Source organism: Panthera onca, chromosome B3 (genome assembly GCF_046562875.1).
Source record: "Panthera onca isolate mPanOnc1 chromosome B3, mPanOnc1 haplotype 2, whole genome shotgun sequence".
Taxonomy (NCBI): domain Eukaryota; kingdom Metazoa; phylum Chordata; class Mammalia; order Carnivora; family Felidae; genus Panthera; species Panthera onca.
This window is the reverse complement of record NC_138344.1, coordinates 67,501,532-67,522,254: the sequence shown is the minus strand read 5'-3', so window position 1 is coordinate 67,522,254 and position 20,723 is coordinate 67,501,532. Positions and strand designations below refer to the sequence as shown.

Genomic DNA, 20,723 nt, shown 5'->3' with positions numbered 1-20,723 from the left:
GTGTGCTGCATTTGTCAAATGAGTTCAGATTGTTTTTTTCATACTACACTGACATCCTATCAGTCTAAAATATGGTTATAGTTCACTAAATGTGTATTTGAGTTCTAAAAGAAAAAATCATAAAAGACCAGTCCATTAACTATTTATTTATCAGTCTTTCAGAAACTATTATTTTTTTTCTTAAGTTTTGATAAAAATAAAACCTCACAATTCATAGCATTAGCAAAATAGGAGTCTAGTAAAGATAACACAGTAATTTATGCATAATTATGGAAGGACTAGTGCCTAAAGTGGTTATATGACATATCTCAGGAGGCAGTTTGTTAAATTGATACACAGCTTATTTATAATTGACTATTTCTTAATCTTTCTCCAGTTGATGAATGGTTTCCTTATGCTTGCTTGTGCTTTAACTCATGTGCATTTGGCGAATCTTACCTACCACAAGCAAGTAGAAGTCTGTAAAGTAAAAAAGATTATCTCCTTTTCACCACTATCCCCTCCCCCTTCTGCACATATTCCAGAGGTAACCATTTATTTTTATTAAAGTGTATTTATTTTGAGAGAGAGAAAGACAGAGAGAGGAGTGAGTGGGGGAGGGGCAGAGAGATGGGGAGAGAGAGAATGGCAAGCAGGCTCCGGGTCATCAGTGTGGAGCCCAATGCCAGGCTTGAACTCACGAAACCGTGAGATCATGACCTGAGCCAAAACTGAGTCTGACACTTAACTGACTGAGCCACCAGGCACCCCCAGAGGTAACCACTCTTGAGAGGTTCGTATGTATTCTTTCAGACCATTTCTATTTGTATGCAGACATGCCTTAGGTCACAGATATTCAAGAACAAATATTGTTTCTTGTGTCATTCTCTCACAAAAATGGCATGATACTGTGAAAGCATTCTGCAGTTTGCCCTCTTCACTTAATGGGTTACACATATCTTTTCATGGAAATATGTATAGATCAACCTGATTATTTTTAGTGATTGCCTCATGTTCTATTGCATATGGATGTTCTTTAATTTTTCTAAGTTTATTTATTATTATTATTATTATTATTATTATTTTTAAGAAAGGCAGACTGCCATGTGCAGTGCCTCATTTGGATATGTCTGGAGTCTTGGAAGCTTGACTACCCTATGTTCTCCTACAAATGGACCTTGAGAACTTCTTTGGAGGTTCTGGCAGGGGAGCGCAGCTACTTGTATACCTTTGACCGAAGAACGGTCTTCTTCTATTGGGGAAGGTCGTCCTCTTCCACCGAGCACGCAGCTTCGGGAGGGACACACATGGAGCAGTGAGGAAGGAAGGGGACACCTGCCTAGCCAGCCAGATCAGCGGAATCAACCCTGGCGATCAATGGGGTGACAGATGTTGCAGCCAGATCACCTTCACATCCTAAGTTTATTTATTGAGAGAGAGAGAGAGAGAGAGGGAGAGAGAGAGAGAGAGAACGAGCAGGGGAGTGGCAGAGAGAGAAAGGGAGAAAGAGAATCCCAAACAGGCTCCCAGCCAAGCCTGACGTGGAGCTCCATCTCATGACCAGGAGATCATGACCAGGAGACCATGACCTGAGCCAAGATCAAGAGTCAGCCCCTTAACCGAATGAGCTAGCCACCCAGGCACCCCTGGATGTTCTTTAATTTAACCATTCTCCTATTGATGGGTAGATAGGTTCTTTTTATGTTTTTATTAAATAATCTTTCAGATTAACATCCCTGTACTACTTCTTAATCATACTTAAAGGGCCTTGCTCTCCAATGTCCTTGGCCAAAGTATATATTTTGTAGGAATTGATACCTTCTTTCCTCTTAAACCAAAGAGAAATCATTCGTGTTAACCTGTAAATACAGCAACAAAAAGCATTTTGTTGATTTTTTAATGAAAATCATAAAGGTGACTAAGAGGGCCATTAATATCTTGTTATTGACCCCTTTAGTTCACCAATCTCATCTTCTTAAGCAAGATCATTCTGGAGATTACTCTTAAAATTTTTTCCTTGGTGTTCGCTTCATCATATCTTTTATTGTAGGACCATCTAAGAAGCACAGATCTGAGAAAAACCATCCAGGTTAAAGAGGTGGAAGTTGCTAGAATTTAAAAGCAGTGTTTCCACACTAGAGAAGTGACCTGCTACATGGCCATGGCACCAGGACATTTTCTAATTCTTTGCCTCCACCTCTGCCTCGAATAATGACCTACTCTGGAAAGAGGAGGGTGTGTTAGCTGGTACCATGGGCTCTGAAGTCATACTCCCCAGATTCTGCCTCTTATTAGCTCTGGGGCTTGAGCAAATGACTTACCTCTTCGTGCCTCAGTTTCTTCATCTGTTAAAATAGGGACAGAGATAGTGATGATGATATCACCTACTCTGTAGAGTTGCTATAAAAAAATCAAAGATTAGTATTTGTAAAGCACTTACAGGGCCTGGCACATAATAAGCTCTATATAGGTATTTGTTGAATAAGAATGGCACAGTGTTAAAGGCACTCTGGTTGTTTTTAGTTTCCTAAAGAAGCAGCTCATGAAACTTTCCCAAAGCTCAAATATAGCTGAAGTTGCCCAAAATATGGTATGAAAAATCTTCCTTCTCCTATTCATCAGCCCCTTCACAGTAGAGGTTTCTCTTTCTCTATATAGTGCTCACAAAAGTCCTGTATTTCAGTGGTCTGTTCTGGAGGTCCAAACCTCTAATGAGAAATGATACCTTTTTTAGGTTAAAAAGAAGATGGGCTGATATTGGGTGTCTGCTTTCTAGACAGTTGTTAGAGTATTCTTTGTGTTCAAACAAAAAATTCTTATAAGAAGAGGAGCTTTGCAAAAACACATCATAGAAGAAACTGAGTTAGATTTCAGAAACATAAATACAGTGAAAATTGTCTGGATTCACAGGAAATCTGTGACTGAACGTAAGAAATTTATATGAAATTCACTGACAATAAATATTTATACCTCACATTTTCAGGTTTTAATATGACAACTATCAGAGATACATTCGATTTTTATTTCTATAAGAGCAAGATTAGCCAAATCTGACATTTTACAAGTTTTTTGTTGCTGTTTCCTTCCCATCCCAAACCTGCCATTGTCTGCATTTTGATCAATTACAAAGCATGTAAAGTCAGGTGTGAAATTGGTTTCCCTTAATATAATTAGTTATATATACAGGAGGAAAGGGCCACACCTTCTGGGGAGCTTCCGTATTCTCTGCAGTAGTTTGTAGCTTTGGGTTGAACACTGTGGCCAAGCAGTTTCATATTTTTGTCTGCCGTATCATGATTTGGTTTCCCAACAAAGTTGAATGTCTTACTTCCTCATATTATCACTAACAGGATTCGGGGACTTGGTGCCAGCTTTAAACCCCAGCTTCAGCACAGCATTATACTTGTAGGACTGTGGGTGGGATTTCTAATACTGAAAGAGGGAGGGACAATTTGCATGCTGTGGGTAGTCCCTGAAGTACTGGTGGAGATTTGGCAATCAAGCTTTCAGACTTTGATGAAAACACTAGGGAGGAAGCTGTAGCAGATACAGCTGTAATCAGCTTATAATTGGGTATCTATGTGTTTGGTTTTTGTATACCTCACCTTGTTCCCAGAAGTCAAACAGTGCTCCTGTGATTCCTCTTCCAGGACAGCATTAGGAAAAGATGGAGTTCTCATTCTTTTCTTTCTCCATGGCCGGCTCAGGCCTGTGCTTAACTCTGTGATAATTTCTTTTCAGACTCAAGTTGCTCAGGCAACTACACTTTTTGCTCTCTAACTTGACCCCATTTCCTGATGAATGGGCTTTTCATTTTTTCCCTGAGTCCTACAGGTTTTCACATTCTGCAATTTTCTCTGCTAAATAGCTCTAGGCATAACTGCTTAGAAAATCATAGGCAATCATAAAACCTTAGAGTTTTAAGGAAATTTAGAGATCATTTAATCCAACCTCTTCATTTTACAGTTAAAGAAATTGAGTCCCCAAGAGGGTGAATAACTTGTTCGATGTCATCCAGTTAATTTTTAAACTGGGTAGAATTTTCCTGAAGCTAACTTTTTGAATTGGGTAGAACTACAACTAAAACCATTTTAAAAGGGGCATTTTAAAGGGCATTTTAAACCATTTTAAACCATTTTACTTTTCCATCTTGATCCTTCTCAGCTGTCATATGAATATAATTTATAGAACCAAATTTACAAAATCATGACTCCTAATCCTAACAAAACACTGTGATGTGAGAAATAGTGAAATGAAGTTTGGAATTACCATGTTTCTTAATAGATCATTTATTATAACTATGGTGTCAGATGTGGTAGTTACTTGGGGGTTGGCTAGGCTCAAGGAGATTGTTTTGCTTTACCTAAGATTTTTTTTAACGTTTATTTATTTTTGAGACAGAGAGAGACAGAGCATGGACAGGGGAGGGGCAGAGAGAGAGAGGGAGACACAGAATCTGAAACAGGCTCCAGGCTCTGAGCTGTCAGCACAGGGCCCAATGCGGGGCTTGAACTCACGGACCGTGAGATCATGACCTGAACCGAAGTCGGACACTCAACCGACTGAGCCACCCAGGCACCCCTCTTTTTTTTTTTTAAATTTTTTTTTTAACGTTTAGCTTTACCTAAGATTTTATTTTGGGGGGTATAGGTGGCTCAGTCAGTTGAGTGTCCAACTTTGGCTCAGGTCATAATCTCTTGGTTTGTGGGTTCAAGCCCTGCATCAGGCTTGCTGCTCTTAGCACAGAGCCCACTTCGATCCTCTGTTCCCCTCTGTCTCTGCCCATGCCCCATTTGTGCTCACTCGCTCTCTGTCAAAAAATAAAAATAAACATTTATAAAAGATTTTATTTTGGTGGGGAGGGAGTTGAGGGTAAATGGACCAACACATGTAGAGAGGAAATAATGTCAACATGGGCATCAGTTTAGGCTCAATAATCTATTGTCATTACTGTCAATAAAATATCACACATTATGCCTGTAAGAGCATAACTCTAGTTTGGCAATATGAAGACCAGACAAGAGATTTTAAATTATCTTTGTGTCTAAAACTTGCATCTAACTAGAGCCAAAGAAGAAAAGTCTGAGGCTTCTCCATGCTCTTTCTATTGTCCACTCATTCCAGTTAGTGAGTTCTCCAGTATGGCCACAAGTAACTCATAGAGTCTTTGAAGAGCCACTCTTCTTTGCTCCACTATCCTACTCTGTGCAAGACAGCGTTTCTCACAAGCTGGCCCATCCTTAACATTTGTGAGTCTGAGGCAAATGTGCAAATGAATGGTTGTTTCCAACCTTCCCCTTATCTCAATGGGCCACATACCCTTCCATTCATACTGACCTCAGAGAAACTTGTGTATAAGTGTGTAGACTTCACCCTACGTATCCAAGCTCTGTCTGCAAGTCCGAAAACAAATTGCACAAATAGTCACCTCTTGGCCTTACTTTGGATAACACAGCCTGCCATTAAGAAGACAGACAGGGGCACCTGGGTGGCGCAGTTGGTTAAGCGTCCGACTTCAGCCAGGTCACGATCTCACGGTCCGTGAGTTCGAGCCCCGCGTCAGGCTCTGGGCTGATGGCTCAGAGCCTGGAGCCTGTTTCCGATTCTGTGTCTCCCTCTCTCTCTGTCCCTCCCCCGTTCATGCTCTGTCTCTCTCTGTCCCAAAAATAAAAATAAAAACGTTGAAAAAAAAAAAAAAAAAAAAAAAAAGAAGACAGACAGGCAGGGCACCTGAGTGACTCAGTCGGTTAAGTGTTGGACTTCAGCTCAGGTCATGATCTCATAGCTCATGGGTTCGAGCCCCATATTGGGCTCTGTGCTGATAGCTCAGAGCCTGGAGCCTGCTTTAGATTCTGTCTCTTCTCTCTGCCTCTCCCCACTCATGCTCTCTCTCTCTCTCAAATATAAACAAAAATTTTTTAGAAATTAAAAAAAAAAAAAAAGAGGACAGAGAAGAGCAGAATCCCAAGGAAGTACCAGAAGGAGGCTCAGGGCTTCATGAGCAGGGAATTTAAGGTTTCCTGGGTAGGGAGAGCTTGGTCTAGAAGGACAGCAGGTTCCAGGAGGGCAAATCCTGACAAACCTGTCACCTTGTGGGGAGGAGGAAGGCAGAGGAGGGCTAGAATAGGACCTAAAGCATAGAACCCAGGAAAGAAGCCTTGGTTAATTAGATCAAGAGCAGTACTACCAATAAGAAAACTCTTGGGCAGAACCCTCATACAGGCATTGTCTCTTGTGTAGGACCTATACAAGAAATGGAAGCAAAGATGTTTAATAGCCAGAAGGAAGTCACTTCAAACAAGTTATTTTTTAAACAGGCAAGTTTCAAGAGATGTTCTAAAAGAACCACACTGTTCCAAAGTATGTCATGTCAAACTGGAAGAAATCTTCAAGATCATCTAATAAAGATGGAATAGACACCACAGAGACAAGTAACTTGCCCAAGGTTAGACCACAAGTTGTAATGGAGCTGAGCTGAACACTTGTAACTTGTGCTTCCAGGTTCTCAGGACTGGATTTTTTCCATGACCTGGTGCTGAACACCATTAAAGTATAACTCTAAGCAATGTGGAAGAAGAATGGACACAGGATAGCTCTTCTACTGTAAGTATGTCTTTAATGATGTGACAGAACAGCAAATAGCAGTGGTTTCTACAGAAACCAAAGACTAGTTAGACTTTGAAAGAGAGAGAGAGAGAGAGAGAGAGAGAGAGAGAGAGAGAGAGAAAGTGAGCAACTGAACTGGGAAATCAGGTGAAGAAAGAGGGGAAGTATGTAAGGGCTGATGTCTTGGTAGTGATGCTGAGTAGCAGAGAAACTTTATCTTTTCTTATGAATCAAAACCAGAAAGTGATGTTATCCCTACTGGGTGATCCATTTGGGGAAGTTGGTGTAATGAGGAAAGGTAGAAACAAAGAAGGGGGCTGTAGGGACTCTGAATTACGCCTTCACCCCCATTAACCCCCACTTTGGGACTATATATATAATTCAATTCATACCCTCCTAAATTGTCAGTAATATTTACTTTAAATATGAAGACCAGTAAATAAAATGTATTGAAGTGCCAAGTATGATCTAAGTATTGATTAATAGTTTTAAGACAAATTAAAATTTGGTCCATGAAAAAGAGAATTAGGCTGGAGTCCAGAATTTATATTCCAGTCCTAGCCTTGAAGCGAACCATTTAACCTCTGCAGTTCTGTTTTCCCCAAGGTATACAGAAAATAGGAAGTCTAGCTCTTAATATTTATGGCAACCAAAAATAGGGGGAGAAAACCCAAGTGTCCAGTAACAGGGAAATAGATTATGGAATATTTATATACTACAGTACTATCAACATTAGAAATTATAGTTTTGAAAATGATTAGCAATATACTAACAAGTTATAATATAAGGTTAAGGGAAAAAGTATGATTCAGAAACTATATCTACTGAATTATGCCAATTTTATAAAATATATGATTATAAACTACTTGAGACAAGTACATCAACATGTTAATTTTCTTATCTCTAGGTGGTTATTAGAGACGAGTTTTTAATTTTCTTTATGTGGTATTTTCACTATTTTCCAAATTGTGTCTAATGAACATATAGTATAGTAATTTTTTTTAAGTTTTTATTTTAATTCCAGTTAACAAGCAGTGTTATATTAGTTTCAGGTGATTTAGCACTCCCATACAGTGCCCAGTGCTCATCACAAGTGCATTTCTTAATCCCCATCACCTATTTAACCCATCACTCTACTCCTCTCCCTCTGGTAACCATCAGTTTGTTCCCTATAGTTAAAAGTCTGTTTCTTGGTTTGTACAGTATATTAATTTTGCCATTAGGAAAAGATGTTTTTCATAGAAACAATGTACTCTAGCCTAATTCATAAGGATGTTGTAAGGAAAATGGAAATAAGTTTAAAACTGAATCCTGAGAAATGTGCTAAATAATCTAAGTATTTATGTTAAAGGAAAAAAATTGATATATATCTCCATGTGCAACTTTTTTCTTAATAATAAACAGATATGCCTGTAAATAATTAAAAGCCATTTTCAGTCATTAAAAGAGCACAGTATATATGCCACTACCACTTCAGAACTCTTTGTATATGCTAACCCCGATGTGTAAGAAAAAGTCAAATCGACCTCGATCCAGTCATCAGGAGGGATGGCCAGTTTTTTGGGAAAGTCTTTGTGCCGGAGGTGGGGCCTCAAGTAGGGGTGGAGGGGTGTATAGACAGACTCCTTTTTTTAGAGCTTTAATTTCGGCGCCTTTCTCGTGGGCAATGACCACTCTCTTGTCATTCCCCATGCAAGTTGCTAGTAAGTTAGAGGAGGGTTAAGATAGGTTCTTGGGAAATAAAAAGGCAGTAAGTAGGGCTGCAGATGGGGCTTGTAGCAGAATGAGAGTGGCATTCCCAGTAAGGTAAAACCAGGTAAGATAGGTGACTACTTTCATCTACAGACTATTGTGTCCAGTACTTGCTAGTCATGCTCTCATTTAATCCTCTAATAATATGAGATAAGTAATGTTATTTCTTTCTTCTCCTCTTCCTCCTCCACCGCCTCCTCCTTCCTCTCTCTTTTTTTTTTTTAAACCTGAGAAACTGAAGCTCAGAGAGAGAGGGGAAAAAAAAAACACCTCTCAATCTAAGATCACACAACTAATAAATTCTGGAGCTACAGTTTGAATTTAGGTTTTACTGGCTCTGAAATTTGTGCTTTTTTACCATAAAGTCCAATGAGTCCCAGAATTTTTTAACATCAGACTCACTCAAGAAGAATGTTGAAAATACAAACTCCTAAATTCCGTCCCTGGAAATTCTGATTTAGTAGCTTAGGAATAGGACCAAGGCACCTGTATTTTTAAAAAGCCTTGTTGATTTGCTGTTGGGGTGGTTTGAGGGCCGCTGCTTCATCCCCTAGTGCCTCTCCTAAATCAACAGTGAGGCTGGATACGTTCTGGTGCAGGGGCCTGGAGATGCTGGAGGACCTACCTGTGACTTCACAGTCTGCACAAAATGCCCCCCTCTTGGCCCCTGTAGATTCTCCAGGCTCATCTGCCTCTCTCACGTGGTGGCAAAGCTGGCCAACTGGGAAGGGTGCTAAAGCAAAACATGTGAATGTACCAAGGTAGAGGGAACTGTTTTCAGCAAGAACTGGACTGGCTTTATAGTTGAAAAGAAGGAGACTTTGGGGTAGTGAATGGGAAGCAGGACACGAACCTCCCCCCACCCTGCTCCTCAGGAGTATAGATCAGTAATAAAGACAGTCATTAAACTGGTTCTAAGGAGCAGGTCCTGCTAAGTGCAGACCTTTTATTAGGCTGAGAGACTTTGAAGTTTAGGGGCCAAAGGACATCCCTGTTTAGGACTACAGAGGAGTAACTGAGGGGCCACTAGTGTCCTCTCTGCCGATTTTTCTCCAGGTGAATCAACTTCTCCTCTAAGTAAATATTTAGCAGATATATTAAGTATACTTGTTTGAAGAGGCACAAATCATTGACCTGCTTCATGCATCCCCATGTTTTGGGTCTGCCCTATCTCTCACACCATGGCCACATCACCTTTCTTCTCCTCCAAATCTTTGCACATGTAATCCCATTGCTTGGAATACTCTTCTGCTCTCTCTGATCCTCTTTCCCCTCACCTATCTTATTAGTCTTGCAGGTCTCAGCTTAAGCATTCCTTTCTTGGGAGGCTTCCCCAACATAGAGGTTACAGACTCTTAGTGCATGTCCTGACAGTTCTCTGTTGTAGCACTCATCACATTTTATTGTTACTACATATCTATTTGCCTGTTTCCCCCTAAAGTGTGAGCTCAAGGAAGACAAGGACCTTTTCTGTCTTGTCCCTCACTGTTTCCTTACAGGAATCCAAGGTTTGTTAAGTATGTATGGAGATTAGGGCACCTGGGTGGCTCAGTCGGTTGTGTGTCCAACTCTTGATTTCTGCTCAGGTCATGATCTCATGGTTGTGAGATGGAGCCCCGTGTTGGGCTCTGCACCGACAGCGTGGATCCTCCTTGGGATTTTGTCTCTCTCCCTCTCTCTCTGACCCTACTCTGCTCACACGCTCCCCCCCCTCAAAATAAATAAACATTTAAAAATATATATGTATGAGATCGAAAGAGCTGAGGATGTGAGGTTGTGTGCATAGTGAGACCCTCACTTAGAACAATCAAATGTTGGGACTGGAACTGTGATCAGTTCACAGGAAATCCAGTGGATAGAATCCCTGACTTTACCAAAGCCCAACTTACTTTATGCAGATGATGATGCCAAGAATCCCGAGATGAGAATCAAGAGTACAAGGTGTGCGACTTTTGGCCAGTTGCTTGATGCCTATCTATCTCTCAGAGCTTTTCCGAGTAGCAAAGGAAAGTGTAGGAAAGTACTTTAAAAACAATGTGAGTGCACAGTTGTGGAGACATAGAATGTATGGGGTCATCTCTACAGGGCTGTGGTTGGGACTAAGAGGACATATTCTGTTTCCTATTTTTCCCACCTCAAGCCATATGTCTGGTCAAGTCAGCACAGTCAGTACAGTGGAGCCCTCATCAACCCCCACTCACCACCACCATTATCTGGTTGATTAATACTGTTGGTGTGTTATTGCAAGGGAAAGGGGAGGAGGAGAGAGAACAAAGTAGCAGCGTTTGCTGGGGTAAGAATGTGGTGGATCTGTCAAAAACACTTTCCAGATTCCTCATTCTCTAGGGGATAATTTTTTTTGCTGGTATTTTGAGACCTCAAAATTAAATACCTGTACTAGGACTGCCATCTCCAAGGTGACAGTGCTAGAAATCTCCATTGGCTTCTTAACAGGAGAAGTTTTAAATAATAGTTGCCTTAACGAAGCACCATATGGATAACATTTTAGCACAGGTAGTCAAATGGTGGAAGAAAAAAAAATCAACTTAAAAAAACAAGCGAAAGCATTTCACAATACATACATATACTAAATCATCACATTGTACACCTTAAACTTACTCAGAGTTATATGTCGATTACATCTCAATAAAACTGGGAAGAAAAGTATAGAATTAGGATTGCCAGATATAGCAAATAAAATTATTTGGGACATATATTAAGAAATTATTTATTATTTATATCTGAAATACAAATTTAACTTGGTGTCCTATATATTATCAGGCAACTTTTAATAGAAAGCATCTCCTTTTTCCCTAAGTTCTGTTCTAATTATTCCATAGTGAAAAATTAAATGTTCTTAAAAATATTTGTTCTGTAGTATCATTGATTATGTGAGTTGAATGCTATCATTTTGTGTCTTTAGAATTACATTTTCCTTCAAAATAGCCATTCTTTTTTACTCATAATTTCATACAGGAGATTAAGATTTAACATATCTATTCAATTATTTCATGTATTTTTTGGGGCTCTCTGTGTCTTAACCTTAAATCAATAAGGATTTTGATCAGTTTGGTCATTTTATTGTATTATATAGTTCAGTACCATTTATTAGTATGATTACGCCTAACCGACTGTGCCACCCAGGCTCCCCTACCTACATCCATTATTTAATTAGAAGTCTGCAAAATGGTGTTTGTTTTACTACATTATTCTTTTTCTATTTATTATTGAGAAATAATCATCAATTCTTTTGTTTCCTTGAGGTATATTTCATAAGGCTAAGTCAGTATCATAGGTCAGTCCCCTGGAAACAGACTTTGAGGTGGAGATTGCCTGTCAGAGGTGGGCGCTACATGATGAAATTTTTGGGGTGATAGTGGGGTCCTCAGGGTCCGGAGCCAATGACCAAGAAAGAATTCTTGAGCCATCTTTGGTGCAAAAAGGTGATTTTATTAAAGCACGGGGACAGTCCTCATGGGCAGAAAGAGCTACCCCAGGACCATGGCTTCCTAGAGAAAGACTTTTCTTACCTTTTGATTATTTGGGCTGCAGATTTCCCTATTCTGTTTTCTCTTTTAGTTTTTATCCTGCTTTTCTGTCTAATAGTTCTTGCAACTTTCCGGTCTGATACTAGCTCCTTTTCTTGTTGTCTGGCTATATTAATAATGATGAATTTTTAATTAATTATTAATTATTTAATCATGGTATTAAGAGGATGGTTTCAAAATGGCAGCTTGAGCACATGCATCTACCTCCATTTGTTCCCAATGTCATTAAAATTCATATTTATTAATATACACTGAAAAAATATTGTTTTTCAGTAAAAAAATAAAATCTAAAAAAAAAACCCCAAAACCTGACAGTTTGTTTTTGGTTATATTTTACTCATACATCTACTTATATTCAATTTTGCATTTACTTAGGAACTCCAAAGTGCCATTGATGGGGTTTTGGAGTGATGAGGGTTAGGAGCTGATGGCCAAGAAAGAATTCTTGAAGACATCTTTGGTGCAAAAAAGGTGATTTTATTAAAGCATGGGGACAGGACCTGCAGAAAGATCGGCACTGGGGTTTTGAAGAGTAAATGGTTATATACTATGGAATTGGGTGAGGTAAAGACAAAAGGGAGGTCTTCAGAAGGAGTTGATATGCTAAAAAGGATTCAGTAGATACCTGACGCCTTGCTATTGTCAAGCTAAAGTTGTTTTTCTTCTAGTAAGTCATTAATATTATGACAGTAGGGGATTCCTGGAGAAATATTATACTCTGTATTTGCCTTAAGTATTTGTCAACGGGGTGCAGGTTATAAGGAAATTTAATTTTACCTGCCATTTCTTTCTTGCCTTTGTTCCCCCACATCACTAGTGAGCAGAGAGTGATATTAGGACTCCCGGAAACTGAGTGTATAGGTTTCTGGAGATTAGGCTATTGATAAGATTGCCTTTTTCTTGTAATTTACTAAGACATATGTACACTGATGAAGACTCATGTCCTGCATTACTATGATCTCTATCAGTTAACCATTTGTTTTCTTTCCTTTCCTTTGTTCTTGGGCACCCGGGAGTGCCTGAGGAATATCACACATGTCCCACCTGGGGAGGAGTGCTAGCTTGTGCTTTGCCCTCAGCTTGACTTATGGTCGGGCAACACCATGAACTGTGCTCTTTTCATCTGTTGCTGGCCTTCTGCTTGAATTCTGATTCTAGGCCAGATAGCTTAACTCACTCACTATTGGAAGTAATAATAGAGATGTATCTGACCTCAGATACACTTTTTTTGATTAATGCGTATTTGACCGGTGGATATTTTAGAAGGTTAGAGAAGGCATAGTTGGATTCAAAGCTCAAGTGATGATTCCTGCATTTTCAGAATCAGAGTGTATAGGATATTCTTAATTTAATCTCATATTAGAAGACAGTAACCTTATAGGATAGAAGACAATAATCCTTATAGGATAAGTGGATGTTATTCAGATGAAGCTGTGCTATCGATGTGGTTTGAAGCGTTAGGGTTCTGAGCTAATGGCCAAGGAAGAATTCTTGAGACATTTTTGATGTGAAAATGGTGTTTATTAAAGCACAGGGACAGGACCCTGCACTGGGATTGTGAAGAGCAACTGATTATACACTTGGGAGTTGGGGGAGGTAAAGATGGGGAAGTTTCTAAAAGGACTTTCATGTTAAAGAAGACTTACAGGATACTGGAGGCCTAGCTATGGTCAAGCTAAGGTTGTTTTTCCCTCTAGCAAAGCATTAACATTAAGACAGTTGGGAGTTCCTGGAGGAATGTGCTTGTCTCCAGTATTTGTCAGTGGGCTGCAGGTTATAAGGAAATTTAATTTTATCTACATTTCTTTTGCCTTTCTTCTCCACATCACTATTGGTACTGGGAAATACAATTTTGGGATGAAGGAGAGAATTCAAAGAAATGCTGCATGGGTCAGAAGCCTCACCAGCTGTTTTCATACCATCAAATGAGAGAACAAATGCACATGTACTTATGCTGACGCCAGAACACCTTGAAAAGAATTTCTTGGAAGAGTGAGGATGTTAACGTAGAAGATAGTTTAATAGCTTTCTCTAGATTTCGGAAAAGTTCGCATCTATACGCGCCATAGATTCTTATCCAGGAGATGGGTTCAATAGCTAATAGCTTCTCCCAGTACTTTCTAGCCCCAGGAGTCAGTAATTTAGTGTACTTAAATAGGGATCTCCTTGACACTTTTGCATTGAATCTCAGAATAAATAGGTAATAGCGTATCTATGTAACTTGCTAACATGTCATTTAGGCCGCCTGAGGGCTGTATTAAATTGCTCTGCCACCTTTTTAAGTGAATATACAAATGCTAAGCATCAGTGATGAGATCATCCTGTATTTTATTTTATTATTCCTCCCCTATGGTGCTGGGAAATGAATTGCTTATGAGAGAGAGGGAAGGATTGGCTTAATAACTTGTAATCAGATATGCCACACGGCACATGTGAACTTCCTTTTCCCCTATTTTAGCCACCTTTTATCTCAAGAAGAACAATTGATTCTCAAAGATGGGAAGGGTGGAAGTAATCCTTGGATGTAAACTGCCCACAGGAATTAGACACAAGTGAGAATAAAACCTGGGAATAAACTTGTGATGGGTGACTATCTGTCCATTCTTTCCGAAGGGTACCAAGGGACAACTAATAATGACATGAACACACATCTTACTGTTCTAAATATTTTACTACTAATAACTTATGCTTATAGCAACTCCATGAGGTAGACATTGGTATTATCTCCATTTTATGGATGAAGAGGCTGAAACACAGGGGTTAAGTGATTAGCCCTCGGTCACACAGAGAGTACAAGATAGTATGCTAAACTGCCTCTAATTTAATACTGATTTCCTGACTTATTTGAGTTTGTTCAATACTATGTTTCTAGGGAAGACTTAATCGGTTTTTGAGAAAACATGGCATTCGGTCCAATTTCAAATTAGGAAGACTCTTTGGCTCAATCTTTTAGTCTCTAAGAGTCCCTCAGAGCCTTTACTTGGATAATTAGTTGCGAACAATATCAATTATATCTAAGTGGACAAATTTAATTACTACAGAAGACCAATTGATTTTTTTAATTATCATTGATTGCTCAGTGGTTATCTCAATGTAAAGATTGGTACTTTCTGAATTTTTCATTTAATTGGTTTATTAAGTAGTTCAAAGTTTGACATTAAAGTAAGAGAGGTGAATTTTCCTCCTGCTCCCTTTTTATCTCTATGAAGGATAAACATCACAGAAGCCTAAGACATCCAACAACAAAATAATAACAACAATTAATATTAAATTTCCTGGGGTTTGGGGGATATTTTCATTTTCTGTTTTAGTAGATTTTTTTGGAGGCAGTGATACCCTAGTTTTTCTAATGGTGAAGATGGAACCTGCCATGTTAGCTGGGGTACCATGATGCTGATATTTTTGTCCTTAAGTCAAATTCACAGTGAAGCCAGCTAAGGTCATAAGGATTATTCGAAATTGATGTGGATGTAGAGAGAACTGGATTCTACACTTTACTCTATCCTTACCCCTACTCCTCACCTCAGTAATAGCTGGCTGTGTGATTTCATTTTCCTGTCTAATTGTCTTATCTTTAAAATTGGGATAATCACATTTGTCCTCTTTATTACACAAGCAAGACTGTGACAGTGCACTAAAAATATCACAAATGTATGTAAATTCAAGAATCATTAATATTTAGAGATAACCATATTTGCATTATTTTGCTATAGAAATATTGTCTGACACTAATTGTATCAGTTATCTATGGCTGCATAAGAAATCACCTCAAACCCAGTGGCTTAAAACAGCCATTTATTATTTGCCATAAGCCTTACCGATCAGCGGGGTGGATTGTGCTGGTCTGTGCCAGGCTCAGCTCTTCTTGGTCTTGCTTATGCATCTGTGCTAAACTGGTGGGTTAGGATGTCTCCAGTGGGGACGATTTGGCTCTTTTTCACAGGATCTCTCATTCTTCAGCAGGCTAGCTCAGAGTTATTCTCAGGGCAAAGGAACAGGAACAAGAGAGTAAGTGGGGGTGCATAATGTCTCTTGAGGCCTCCATTAACTGTGACACCCCCTCATATCAACCACACTCTAGAGGTCAAGTTGCAGGACAGTTCAGTTCAAGAGGTGGGACAAATAAATGCCACATCATGATGGGAAGAGATGAACAGACATGTAGTAAGAAGGGGGAAAATAGGAGTCATTTTTGTAATTGATCTATCCTAGTAATTGAGTCACTTATATTCAATTTAAACCCTTAATTATTTTTATTTCTTTTACTAAGACAGCGATTTTTGACCTTTTTGATTTTTAGGTCACCATGTTATATATCTCTTATATAAATGCGTATATTCATTTCCATGGCTTGTTGCCCATGCATAAATATAACATAAGGCATTTGAATATATTAGCAATTATTGTGACCAACAGGTAAGAACCTGGATAATTTATTAGATATACTATTATTTACTAACTCTTATTTGTTATATTAGCATTTGCATAAGGAAATAAAACAGAAGATCTGATTAAAATAATTGTCAGAGTTCTGAAGCCCAGTGTTTTGCTCTACTGGATTCTCTATTACACTGAAATGATTAGTACGCTTCATTACTGGTCCTATAAATAGTCAGATTAAATGAAGAATTGAGACAATATGAATTGAAAATTCAGATTCTAGCCCTGCCCTCAAGAAATTTTGTTTTGGCTTTGTTTTATTTTGTTTGAGCTAAAACGAGCCTCACTGGATGTCTCCATTGATTCAATTCCCTAAGTGTGTGTTTAACTCATGATTTCACTTGGATTTAGGTATTTGGTTATATGATGCCAAACATCTGGGTGTTTTTTTCTCAGCAGTGCCAAATATTCATCTATGGGGAGGAATGATCTGACTTTAGCATTTAGTTGGCATCTTTATATATACTTTTCAATCAGATGCACTATCTCACCAGGGCAACTCCAGAAGTTTGGTTCAAAAGGATGTATTCCTGATTAAGTTTAATTCTATTAACTGTAAATATAAAGCTATCTGAATTACACACAGGCACTTGGCAATATCCTGGAGATTCTAACATTCCCTTTCTTTATGTTGGCATCATGTTCAGGAACATTTAAAATATATTGCCATAACATTTTCTAAATGACTGTATTGTAATTTAATGTTATATTTGGCAAACACAACCGAAAATACAGCAGCTAATCGTGTAAGCTCATTTTATTTGCATACCATTGTTAACCACTTTCATGTAGTACTTACCAAATGTGTCAGATTATTACGATCTATTTAATGACTTAATGGATGAGGTACATTGTTCTTAAATTCAATTATACCCTTTGCACCTCTAGAATTAAGGTCACGTCAGCATTTCTATTATATAAGTGACTGGGTTTAGCAGTTTTTAACTGAGCTATAAAAATTGGCTTCCAAATCAAATCTTAGTAATAAAGGTCACTGCCTGGGGGAATTCTCCCCCCCAACCCCCAATTTAGAATACATAAATTTTAAGGTGCATCTCCTGCTTTTTAAGACAATCTTTTAGGAAAAATTCCATTATGGTCTTCATATGGCAGAAGGAAAAGTGCTTAATTTCCTGTTTGCTTTATAAGACTAGGTTTTTCTTACTTGCTGAGTAACAATCATCTCTTAGACCATTTGGCTTTTAATATACTCTCTACTACTTCTTGCCTGTATGACCTTGAGCTCTCGCTTAGCTACTTTGTGCCTCAATTTGCTTACCTGGAAAATGGATTATTAATGTTACTTGCCTCATAGAGCTGTAGTGCGGATTAAATGACATAATATACACATATGTTTGGGACAGTACATATTAATTGCTCAACAAGGGTTAACTTTTATTACCATCAGATAAGAGGTTTAATATGAGTCCATTCAGCATTAGAGAAACTTCTGAAAAGAACAGGCCACTGAGGTGAGATTTGGCATTTACTGAGAAGTCCAGAAGAGGCTATTGCTATTAGGTAATGATCACTCCATGTCAATAGATTTTTTCTTTTAGAAATGGGTGAGATCCCACTAAGGGATGAGTGAGATCTCCTCGGGGGAAGAATGCAAAGAAGGAGGTTGAAGGAGCCAGGACCAAGCTCTGAGGAAGAAATGAGGCTGAAGGGTCTGTGGGAGGAAGAGTGAACAGGAAGTGAAGGTGTATCAGTACTGCAGAGCAAGAATTGTGGTTCTTACGCAAACGATTATCAAAATCAGTTGGAGGGCTTATAAAACTCAGAAGGGCCTGGAGTTTCTTACTCAGCAGGACTAGGATAGTGCCTGGGAATTTGCATTTCTTTTTCTTTAATCTTTTTTTGTTTTTGAGAGACCGAGAACGCATGAGTGAGTGGGCCAGGGGCAGAGAGACAGAGGGAGAGAGAAAATCCCAAGCAGGCTCCACACTGCCAGCACTGAGCCTGGCACAGGATTCAAACCCACGAACGATGAGATCATGACACTTTCAGTATGCTAGGTTATAAATGGTCATCATTCATCATTCCAGAGAACTAGAGCAGAGTAGGAATAAAGGAGGATTTCTAAAGACTGAAATGAAAATAAAAATCATTATTGTTATTCATCCCCAGATTTGCTTAGGAAGAGAATAAGAGTGTACTAGGTGAATTATTGCCCCTGCAGGGGACAACATGTTGCTAATGAAACACTCTAGGCAATTCCCTGCAACTGCATATAAATTACAAGAAGATGGACATATTTTCCTGAATGCAGGAAAGCGGCCGCTCTTTTCAAGTCTTAAAAAAATAATTCATTGATATTTTTGGTTTTGCATTGACCAAGGCTCAGTTTGTTCCTGAATAATTTACAGAGAAGTTCTCCACTAAAAATGGGAAAAAGGTTGATCCACTGACAGAAAAAATCTGCTTTCCTCTATCTGTGTTCAGGGCAAAATCACTGGTTTCTTAGTTGCCATGACCTCCTGTTTTGTCAGGGGGCAGGTCAATATGTGAGAAACCCCACACAGAAATATTATAGTGGGGAGATCACACATGACTCTGTGCAGACACCTCAGCACAGATGTGCCATATTGCAAAAGATTCCAAAAAATAAAATAAACCTGATGGGATTCAAAAGCCCTTGGGAATGGGGCGCCTGGGTGGCTCAGTCAGTTAAGCGTCTGATAGGCTCAGGTCATGATCTTACAATTCATGGGTTTGAGCCCCACTTTGGGCTCTGTGCTGACAGCTCAGGGCCGGGAGCCTGTTTCAGATTCTGTGTCTCCCTCCCTCTCTCTCCCTCTCCCCTGCTCATGCTCTGTCTCCTTCTGTCTCTTAAAAATAATAAATAAACGTTTAAAAAAAAAGCCCTTGGGAAGGTACTAATTAATATTTTTTAGAAAATTTAATTTCAGTATGTGTTATCTAACCACTGAAAAATAATATCTAACCAATTCAATTAATTGGCTAAGTTTTCACCTCTATTAAAAATTTTTGGACTGTTCTATTTGATCTGATTCAGGACGAAGTTGTTTTTCTCTTTGACATAACACAGATGACATTCATACAATTACAATCTGTTGTTTTCACTCTGCCATTATACACACGGAATCCTAGAGCTGGAAAGTCCTGCAGAACTCATTCTTATGAGCTAATATTTAATGTGCGAACCACTCTGTTTTTTTTTTTTTTTTCTCTTTTTTTTTTTTTTTTTAATTTTTTTTTTTTTTTTTTTTTTCTTCAACGTTTTTTTTTTTTTTATTTATTTTTGGGACAGAGAGAGACAGAGCACGAACGGGGGAGGGGCAGAGAGAGAGGGAGACACAGAATCGGAAACAGGCTCCAGGCTCCGAGCCATCAGCCCAGAGCCCGACGCGGGGCTCGAACTCACAGACCGCGAGATCGTGACCTGGCTGAAGTCGGACGCTTAACCGACTGCGCCACCCAGGCGCCCCCGAACCACTCTGTTTAAGTGAATTTCCTTTTCTTCAAAAAGTACACAGCCTCTGATGGGCTAAAATCTAAATCAAGGAGAATGCTATTGTTTAGAGTCCTTGCTAGGCAGACAGATCAAAGTTAAAGGAATCTAATGGGGTAGAGGAGATCCAATATAAAACTCTGGAAAAAACATGAAGTAAGATTGTAGAGGAGAACCATCTAACTATTGGTCTATTATCCATTTGTTTGAGATATGTAAAAATATCTAAGCATAGTTTAAGATAACTTGAAATATTTATTAACAAAGAACAAGCACAGTTGATGCCATTCAGGGTTGTAGAGAATAGATGATTTATGCCCTGATTTACCATGAAAAAAAGAAATTAGAAATATATCAAATTCCTTTTCAAAATTCAATTAATGGCTAAAGAGGAATATACAGCATAGTTGCTCAGGAATCTCAAAGCTGGTATGATTTCTGAAAAAACCTGGCATACATCAACTGACCAGAAACCATCAACATCAAGTATATAATGGGGATTTACATTGTGCGGTGATCCATATTATATAAGTAGCATAAGAAATTAAGAGAGGCGATGATACAGTATCTTAGAAAATCATAACTACTGTTCCAGAAATTCTATTTAACCAAATTAACTGGAGCAGTAGCTGTCATAAATACTAGGAAGAATTTTTTTTTCTTAAAATTCTACTGCGTTAAGTATAGTTCAACTGGAAAGGAAAATGCAGTATTAAAATAGAATTGTGTACAAAGTAGAGGGAGATAAATACCACAAATCCATAAGTATGCAGAAGACTGCCTAGGGACCCCAAGGGAAGTGTTCATATAAATGGTGTCCCCTGCAGCTGGGCATCCTCACACTACCAGTGCAGTGGTAAATTAATCAAGGAGCTTCACAATTAAGCTTAATGCTTATTGATCAACAATGAATTCTACTCAAT

General features: G+C 38.8%; 1 long non-coding RNA gene across 2 annotated transcripts in view; it reads right to left on the bottom strand.

Annotated features, from left to right (window-relative positions):
- LOC144616681 (uncharacterized) overlaps positions 1-20,723 on the bottom strand; it is a 42,997-nt gene that overhangs the window by 12,017 nt on the left and 10,257 nt on the right. The window contains exons 3-4 of one of the 2 annotated variants that reach the window (XR_013556241.2): positions 15,704-17,997; positions 2,301-2,379 (exon numbers count right to left, since the gene is read on the bottom strand). This is a non-coding gene — a long non-coding RNA (uncharacterized LOC144616681). Of the gene's footprint in view, positions 1-2,300; positions 2,380-15,703; positions 19,498-20,723 lie in introns of those variants that run through there. The other variant, XR_013556240.2, reaches the window with a different exon arrangement.